General features: G+C 37.0%; 1 long non-coding RNA gene across 1 annotated transcript; it reads left to right on the plus strand.

The window, feature by feature from the left end:
* The first annotated feature begins 2149 nt into the window (after window positions 1–2149).
* Window positions 2150–4095, plus strand: LOC131924700 (uncharacterized). The gene is made up of 2 exons (XR_009383001.1): window positions 2150–2248; window positions 3970–4095. It is a non-coding gene; the product is annotated as an uncharacterized LOC131924700 (long non-coding RNA).
* The last annotated feature ends 6345 nt before the right edge of the window (window positions 4096–10440 follow it).

Below are 10440 nucleotides of genomic sequence, written 5' to 3' on the forward strand. Positions count from 1 at the left end.
CTTCCAATGGAATTAAGAAACCAAAAGTAAGAATTTGCTCAACAATCAACAATTTTCCAAATATTTCAGAAAAAGTGATTCTGGAAATTTGTATTTCTATTTTCTTCCCTTTACTACCAAATATAAGACAGTAACCATTTTCAAGTCATGCATACAGGAAATGACAGGGAATTCAACCTTGTCTTTGCTGGAGTTGAGTTAAGCCTGGATTCTGACTGCCAATGAGAGGAAAGATTTCTCGATTCCCTTTCTCTGACATCACCCACTAAGGAGGACAAGCTAGAAATTTTGTTAGCTTCAGTAAAAAATAGAAGTGAATGTTTCTTGTTCAAATGTATTAATGATTTACAAATAATGACAAGAGTATGTCAAATCAAGCACATAGATCATAAACCTGAGCTGAGAGGAAGAACTGTGAAAGGTATCCCGGATTGAAGTTGACTTTACATCAGAAGTGTGTTTCTTTGAAAATTAGGTCTCAGGCAAGTTGAAGGGAGAACATTTGTTCTTGACTGATTTTTAGCTGTTATGTACAGAGGGTTCTTTGAATCTTACCTCACACAGCATCTTTGTTAGGCAAGTTGTTGTCACACATTCTTATATATGGAAAACAGCAAAAAAAAAAAGTGTTCATTTGTCATGCTCATATGCATTTCTTACTCTACACTGGTGGTCTTTTCCACCATTTCCCCATTTGGCATTCATGGGCTTCTTAACTGCATTGCTGAGTGAATGTACTGAAATGTTAGAAGTCAGGGAGACATTTGTATAAAAATGAAATGTTCTCTTCAACCTCTGGCTTGCATAGAAATAAAAACATACTTAGTTTAATATCTGGATTGTCATGATACTGTTCTGTAAGTAGGCCAAACATCACATTAACCAGCAAAACCTTCCTTGCTGTTTCTCACCTGAATCCCATTAGTAGCCCAGACTTCTTATCTATAAATATAAAATAATAGCAACTATTCAATCTTTTCTATGAAACTGGGATTTCACAATATATGTCTCTATTAACAACACTTTTTTTTCTCAAAGGCCCTTAAGACTCCTTTAACAAGCAAAGAGAATAGTTGATTTCTGGCAGTGTTTAGGGAATGATATAATGCAAAAATTACTTCCCCCTTCTCTTTGAATACATATAATTGCTTTAGTTCATATAAATTCTACCCTTGTAGTATCTACCTTCTAGAATAATAAATTATAATACAAAGTTTTAGCCTACAAAAAATTAAATTAAGTATAATTTTTTGAAGTTCTTCTGAACAGAAAAGAAATGAAATTATGTAGAACTTTTTTTTAAAAAAATTTCTGGATCCTAAAAATTCTGGCACTACTAAATGGATAGAATGATCTAAAAGCTGACAGGCATGGTCTAGGTTTCTTGGTAGAAGAAACAAAATACCTGGAAGAGAAAGTACAAATCTCTACCCACGGAGATCAGAAAATTCACTTACAAAAAAGACAAAAAGTCTTTGTAACCCAACAAATAATCCTTGCCATGTCATCTAAGTGTATCAGTACTTTCTAAAACCCTTTTTGATAGAGAATTGAGGCCAAGACTGAATCGCTATAGTTAAAAGAACACTTAAGTCTTTCATTCTCATAATATTATTAATATTCAGAGCCATGACTTTAAAAGTTAGGTGTTTTTACTTGCTCTAAGTAAGCTGCTTTAATTATTTAGCTTGAAAAATCCATAAACTACTTAAAATCCAGCTAATGCCTTTTCATTTCTTGGTGAGGGGGTCTTCCTGAAGTGTTCTAGATGGAAAATTTCCACTACTCAAAGAGAAAGGGGATAGATAATCTGTGGTCACCAGAAAAGTTATTGTCACACATTTCTTATACATGGGAAACAGCAAAACAAACAAACAAACAAATAAATAAATAAATAAATGTGTCCACTTTGTCATGGTCACATGTCTTTCTTACTCTAGACTTGTGGCCTTTCCCACGATTTCCCCATTGGGCATTGTTGGACTTCTTAAATGCAAAGAGGGAAACCAGATGTTGGAGAAGAAATACCTTTTGGGACATGATTTTTTCTTTTTTTGTAATGTATGTTTCTGCATTTTTCAGTGTTCTTAATTTCTTATCAATTTCACTTTAACACTCCGTTGAGAACCAAGTGGCCTTCCTAGCAACGCTATAAACACCAGTGTGTGAAGAATTGTTGATTACAATGGCCCTTATTCATTTACATACTCAACATGTCTTCAGTAAGAAACTAGCAATAATCCTCAAGGTAATGGTATTGGACAGGGTCAATAACAGGGGTTGGGAGGTGAGCTACAGGGTGGACTAGACTAAATGGGTTCGTTCTTTGGTCCTGAGTGAGTTCATTGTCAGTAGAGTAAGTGCTTTCAAAAGGTGAGCTTATTAATTTCTCAGTCTTTCCCTTCTTCTGCTGTTCCCCGTTTGTGACACTCTATTATATGCTTACATGTGCTTCATCTGATGCAGAGCCTTGATACTCACTTCTCAGCCTCTAGAACTGTGCAAATACATGCAGGAATATACATAAATATGTTTGTGCATATGTGAGTTAACCAACTTCCGGTGTTATATAGCAGAGAGAGAGAGAGAGAGAGAGAGAGAGAGAGAGAGAGAGAGAGAGAGAGAGAGAGAGAGAGAGAGAGAGAAGCCTGTTACTCCCACCATGACCAACTGCTAAACCTTTGCAAGCACAACCCTGGTTCCCAAGTACCAGGGAAGCTTTATTCATGTCACCTTTTGTCAGCATTAACCAGGCTATCATGAATCAGAGTGTATGAGCTGATCTAAGGGTGGTCATTCTCTGGTGTCAGAGTTCAACAAGGACAGAGAAATGAGAAATGAGTTTGGGGAGAAAGAAAATACTTTTAGCTTTGCATTACAGGAGTCATTTCTTCTGGAGTCCCTGAAGAAGACAGTTGGCGTTTTTCCAGAGTGGCTGATCCTCCTGGGCTGCCTCCTGGCTGGTTTCCTAGGTCACTGCCTGCTGCTTCCTGCTCAGAACCCCTACTAGCATCTGGGGAAATTGAGTTGGCAGAACAGATGCTAAATGTAGGGCAGGAACCCACGGGGCGCATCACCATTCTGCTGATGCTGTTTCCTCAGTTCCAAGCTGTTTTTATGCGTTTTCATGTACCAGGTGTGCAGGACAACATGTGCCTCTTGTCCTACTTTGATGGAGGTTTTGTAAGAATGTCACTTGACTGGTAGCTTCTCTACCATATTTCCTTAAGAAATTTACCTAGCTGTAGATAGTCACCTGAAAACTCTATACTTAGAGTGCTCTGCTAAATAACACTCTACCATCTTTTCCCTTTCGTACTCTGTAGCTGTATACATTGCCAGGTACAATAACTGATTTGTATCTCACTTTCATTTCCACGTGGATTGTTTTGCAGTTCAGGAAAACAGGCTGTGTTTTCCAAATCAACACTTTTCTGAGCTGTGACATTGGGAAGATAATTGAATTCTGCTGTATATTGTGGGGGGTGTCAACATTTCTTTCCCATAGAACATTTGATAAAATTGGATAAATAAGTAAGAGTTTGTGGTCTGTTTCACATTTCTGTAGTAACAGAGCACATGTGTGGGAATAGAAGGATTCTGTTTTTGAAATTCGTGTAAAGCACTTGTCCCCTTTTCTGTTCCTTTCCTACTTAGGCGTCCCGTCTTTCTGCTCCCCCTGTGCACGCCTGTGTTAGGCATTTTGTTCTTCTTAGGCTAGTAAGACTGCACTCTGCCACTTAATGTTGATTTCAATATTGATCTGATTGAATCTACTGACTTCATTACAGTACTGCTTTGAAGTCTGGTACTTAGAATAAGACACAGTTCCTAACATCTCTATTATCTTTTCTCCCAACTCAACCTCCCTTGAAGTACTCCTTTTGTAAGACTCACACAAACTAAGTTGTTGGTGAACTAAATCTGCTTCTTCATTGGCTTCCTATACTACCTTCTTTATTTTTTCAGCATTTAAATTGCAGGATGGGATCCTTTGGACATCCTGAAAATTACATTAAAGAGAGAAAAATTAGAAGACCAAAGAACAAATTGAAATAAACTGCAGCTAAGGAAAATGCTGGTGGGAGCACCCAACCTTTCCTGTTTGGTGATGTGTTTAATGGAAATCTCAAGCTACTGTTGAGAGTGGATGCCTGTGTTGCTTTCTAGGCTTCACATGGCTGACCTGATTTTTCTTGATGCTCATTACTTTATGCTTGATTTCTCTACATTTCTTTTCTCTAGCTTTCACACAGTATGAGAAATGAATGATTTTAATAGCCTAGGACTGGGTGGATAAATCCAATCTCAGAATATTTGGTGACAGTAATTTAACCCCATCAGCATTCCTGTCTTAACACCCCTCAATCTTTTTTCCAACTAGAAGGATAACCCAGAAAGAGATTGCTTTCTTTTGGCCTTGTTACTTAGAGGATTTACCTCCTTTACTTAAAAACTGTCTTGGGATGACCAACTGGCCAAGTTAATACGGATATTTCTGGACCAATCAATAAAGGTCACACAATATAGAAAATAGTTGACTATCTCATCATTGATCCATCACCTGAAGAATGCAAAAAAAAACATTAAGTTTTGGTGTATGTAGTCTTTTTATTGATACTAACCGTGATGGGCACAGTCCATTAAACAAACTCAGCCTCTGACCTTTTGAGTATAGTGTTTGTATCAAGAAGGTGTTTGTAATATTAGTTTTAAAGCTAAGACACATATGCAACAGAGGCAATGTAACCTATAAAGTACAAGACATACTTTCCTAGTCCTTTTCAAAAAATAAAGTGAACTCCTGTTGATCCATGGGTAAAACACGTAATTCCTTGCAGTGCAACAAAATTTAGGATACTCAATCAGTTCATTTTTCTAAAAAAAAAATCAAGGAGGGAATAGCAGGATTAAAGAGTGTTTAAAGTAGATTCTGGGAATGACACATCATTTCCATGTTACTACTATATCAATGATAATTCTGCAGACAAGGTATCTAATAAGATTATAAATAATGTATTAGGCTGGGTGTGGTGACACATGCTTTAATCCCAGCACTGGGGGGCAGAGGAAGGCAGATCTCTGAGTTCAAGGTTATCATGGTCTGTATAATGAGTTCCAAGCCTGGCAGAGATACATAAAGAGACCTTGCCAAAAAAAAAAATGGTATCTTACAAAGAAATTTGCTTTTATTTCAATTAGTAGTGACAGCAATATAATCTTTGTAAGTCATTGAATGATTTTCTAGTATGCATTGTGGATGGTCTTCCAATATTTCATGGATATAGTTAATCAGAACAACAACAACAACAACAACAACAACAACAAAAAACCCTTGCTGGCAATACCATTTAAATTAGGGCAATCAGACAAAGGTAAGCATTTACATTCCATGCACATAATAAAAGACCCCCAAACAGCACATGTGTTCACATTTTAAAACTTGGGAAGATAAGAAAGCTTTTATTTCCATTTCTATGGTATTTGTGAATAGGGTTTTTTTGTCCACCTTTGGTTTAGACCAACTGAAGGAATAACAAAAATCTTGAGAGTTGGAAGAGTTGAGGCTGTGAGGTAACTTCTGTTCACATGCAACTGTCATTATATTCTTAGCTTCCCACGAATTCTTTTTTAATCACTTAGTCCCTTTACTACCTCTTTACATGGTTTAACACTAACTTTTTGGTAAAAGTCCAAAAAGGCCAAAAGGCCAAAAGTCTTGTGTAATTTTCTAATAGTTAACATAAAATTTGGGGCAAATAGAAACTAGGAAACTTAGCTATGGTATCTTATTATCCATTTTGTATTTATTCCAGTGGATTTTTTTTAAAATCTAGAATGTTTTGATTCACTTTATTCTGAGACTAGGAACTATTTTTAGATTTTAATAAGAATTGTTTTAAAAAATAACATTTTGAATGATGATTTTTATTTCTTGCTTTTTGAACTTTGCAATAAGGATATTCTATTCCCTTTAAAATGTCCTTTGCTGATTTGGTCCCTGACAAGAGTCACCAGTCAGACTTCCTGTGAGGAAGAAAGTTCTATTTATCCACTTCATATTTTCTCACTATTTATTTTTCACTTCCAAATTAAATATGGTATAAAAACTCTAAATTAATCCAAACACTGTTAGAGCACTGTTGATATCAAATGAGTCCATAAACAGATTTTACAAACTGTCTCAGAAATGTATGTGATGAATATATACATTTCAGGAAAGGAGAGTCCAAACATTGATATAATCCTCGGAGGGATTCCTAATAATAGTTATAGAATGCTTCTAAACTGCTCATACAGAAGGAAGAACTGAAATATTAGTGTTTATGAGACTGATCATAATCATCCGACTAATCAGATCTTCAATATGATTATTGAATGCTTTATTTATTCCAATAAAGACTGTGTACATCCAGTCTAACGTTGTGATCACTTAAGAAAAATTTTGTGTATAAATGTAAAGGATAACCCTAAAACATATTCCTTCCCAAACTCAATGTAAGTTTTTCTTTGGACAAGCATGCCAGAAATGTGATTGCCACATGTAGCTTGGGAAATCAACAACTTTGTTCTTCCAGATGCCTAAGCTTAATCAGTGACAGAATTGGACTCATAACTGTAATGACGGCATCAACAGATGATGTCATAGCTCTAAATATTTAAGTGTGAACACATAAAATTTAAAATTTGGTTTAAAAATTAGCTGTCATCTAAGTTGCCATCTGTAGATAAGTGGAAACCTGTGCCAGGCTGATTTGTAATCAGGAATATAGTAATTGGTTTTGGCAAATGAATCTGGAAAACTTCTCCAGAATTAAAATGCTTCCAAGTGATATACTTCTGAGCTCTATTCTTTGAGACTGACAGAGATAATACTCTAATGACATACAATCTAACATTTTGTTTGAGACTTCAAAGAATTTTTGTTTTCTTATTTTTGCACATGTATGTGTGTATTGGGAATGCCTCTGTTTTCTAATGTGTGGGGGTACACAGGTATGCAGATGACCACAGACATGTGTATGCATGCATGTACAGGTTGATGTCTTGTGACTTCTTTAGTCATTAATTGCTTTATTATTGGGGCAAGGTCTCTGTCTGAACTCAGAACCTGACAGTTCTGTCTCATCTAGCTAGTCAGCTTGCCCCAGAAATCCTGTCTTACCCTTCTGCATACTGGAATTACAGTTTTTTATGTGGGTGCTGTGGATCTGAACGCTGGTCCACATGCTTGCATGGCAAGTACTTTACTACTGTACCATCTTTCCTTCTTCTACGCTATAGTGTTACTCTATAGTTGTGATAAAACATTAGCCAAAAACAACTTGGGAAGGAAAGGGTTTATTTGGGTTATACTTCCAGGTTACAATCAATCACTAAGGGAAGTCAGAGCAGGAACTCAAAGAAGGAACTTGGAAGAAGAAAGCATGCAAAAATGCTTCTTGCAGGCAAGTTCTTTGATTCATTCTTTGATAGCTTTGTTATACAGCCCAGCATCACCAGCCTAGGGATAGTACCACTCACAGTGGACTGAGCCTTCCTACATCCATGAGCAATGAAGACAATGCCTCACAGAAATGACCACAGGGTAATGTGATCTAGAATATTCATAAAATTTGTTAAGTGATGTTCCCTCTGTTAGGTTTCAAACCTGGGGTAAATGGCTGAGGTGCCTATTTAACACATCAAAGCATTCCTAGCTACCAGGTTCTCCCTGAATTCTTTAGTCTTTAACCTGTTACAGGGCTCTCCTGGCTGATATACCCAACCCTGTATCCTGAACTCTCCAGCCCGGGGGGCTAGACTGTATATAATATAGTCCAATCATTCTGGTTGCCTGTTCTCTTTTTGCCTTTGGGGATCTTGTATCCTGCACCTTGTTCCCCTCGCTCTTCATTCCCTTCCCCTCTCCCTATCCCTACATAGTACAGCTGAGTCTAGTTATATCCACTCTGGATGCTCCCAGATGTCCCTGCCTCTACCTATGCTCTCCTATATATCTATAATTAACTTTGTCCTCTACCATATCTAGGAGCAGTCATGTCCTTTTCTTTTCCTTTTTATTTTTTTCTTATTAATTCTTCTCCAAGATGACTTTAGGTTGTGTCAAGTTGACAACAAAAATAGCTATTTTTCCACTTTTATTTTATTTGTATTTATTTATTTTATATTCTGACTAAAGTTTCCCTCCCTCCTCTCCTCCCAGTCCCTCTCCTCTCATTCCCCCTTCACCTCCTCTATGCCTCCCCTCTTGTCCACTCCTCCTGTTTGTATTCAGAAAAGGGCAGGCTTCCCATGGATATCAACAAAACATGACATATCAAGTTGTAGTAAGACTAAGCACTATTAAGGCTGGGCAGGGCAACCTAGTATGAGGAATGGGGTTCCAAAAGCCAGCAAAAGAGTCAGAGACAGTCCCTGCTGCCACTGTTAGGAGTTCTATAAGAAGACCAAGCCACACAACTGTCACATATATGCAGAGGGCCTAGGTCAGTCCCATGCAGGCTCCCTAGTTGTGGGCTCAGTCTCTGTGAGCTCTTGTAAGCCCAGATTACTTGATTCTGTGGATTGTCTTGTGATTTTCTTGACCCCTCTGTTTCCTGAAATCCTTCCTCCCTCTCTTTAGCAAGATTCCCTTAGCTCGACCTAATGTTTGACTGTGAGTCTCTGCATCTGTTTCCACTAGCTGCTGGATGAAGCCTCTCTGATGACAATTGGGCTAGGTACCAATCTACGAGTTTAGCAGAATATCATTAGGTGTTATCACATTAACATTCTTTTCTCAGTTGTGTTTGTTTCTAACCTAGGTGTCTGGGCCATCCAGGCTCTAGGTCCTGGAACATTAGTCAGTTTTGGGAGAGAATCACTTTCATGGTATGGGTCTCAGGCTGAACCAATCATTAGTAGGCCATCCTCACAATCTCTGTATCACCCTTACCCCAGCACATCACATAAGCAGGATAGACTGTAGGTCATCCCACTTTCTCACTGGTAGTCTTGCCTCGTCACAGGAGGTGGTCAGTTCAGGCTGCATTATCCCCTTTTGCTAGGAGTCTTAGCTGAGATCATCCTTGTAGATGCTTGGGAGTTTCTCTTACACCAGGTTTCTATTTGACCCTGAAATGATACCCTTCCCAGTCTTCTCTTTCAGAGCATAGCCACATACTTAAGAACACAGCTGCAAACTACTTAATACTGCTTCCCAGAATTCTGGAGATAAGTATGACTCCTTGATAACTGCACCATATTGAAAAGCAGAGCAGAACAGAACCAGTCGGCAAAGCTGTGCTTTTATCTTAGTTTAAAAACGCTTCTGGATTACAGATATATAATAAAGACAGATTTAGATGGAAAAACAAACTCTAAACAGGTTACAAGATATTTAAAAATATACATAGGCTTGAGATAGAATAGAAAAGGGGTATAGAAAGTCTTTTAAAAAATAGTATTAAAAAAGCCACATAAAGAGGGAAAATATACAACGAGTCTGGATATTGTATATTATTGTGTTGTCTTTGGGATTTTTTTTTTTTAAACTACAGAGAGACATTCGATTGTGGGGGTGGCTAAGTTAAACCAGCATATATATTTTAAAGATATTTTGACTTCAAAATTTGTGTCTAAGGATATGTTGCTTTAGAAAAGAGGTTCTGCTTTTGTTTTCACAGAAGATGAGAACCCGTGAATTGCTTCCAGGCTAATATGGTTTGATCAGCCAAGACACCTGGAAAGGTCTCTAATGACAGCCATAGCCCAGATGATCCAACATCCAGAGTAGCTTCAAGGCAGCTGACTGAGATGACCCAGCCTCACAGACTACTCCAGTTAGGATTTGACCATGACCCTAAATTTTCTCAGGATCCCCCAAATATTACCAATGCCCCAATCAGGAAGAAGTAGCCTAGACTACTATACCCTCATTCCCCCAAATGGATTATGGATATTTGTCTTTGTTTAGGGGGTTTGGTTACAAATTGTTATTGGTCATAATAAATCTCTTTCTAAAAGAAGAAAAGGGAATATGATATGGAAGTGTATGATATAGAAACGATAGGATAAAAAGATTACTGAATCTATTTTAACCCAATAAACAACTGTTAATCTTACATATTTTACATTAGTATGGATTTTGGCTTATTGATACAAATTTAAAGTCAATTTTATTATACTCTATGTATAGTTCTACTCTTGTTTAAGATATGCTTATATAACTCATTTAAAAATATAATATGTAATTAAAAATAAAGATTAGTCCAGCCTTGTCTACAGAACAAGATCCAGGACAGGTGCCAAAACTACACAGGGAAACTCAGTCTGAAAAAAACAAACAAAAAAATTAAAAAAAAATAATAGTTAATCATCTATAATAGTCAAACTTATAGTTATATTAGTTATGTTTTTTAGGTATACAAAGATATATTTCCAATAGGTAATCTTCAA

Source organism: Peromyscus eremicus, chromosome 14 (genome assembly GCF_949786415.1).
Source record: "Peromyscus eremicus chromosome 14, PerEre_H2_v1, whole genome shotgun sequence".
Taxonomy (NCBI): Eukaryota; Metazoa; Chordata; class Mammalia; order Rodentia; family Cricetidae; genus Peromyscus; species Peromyscus eremicus.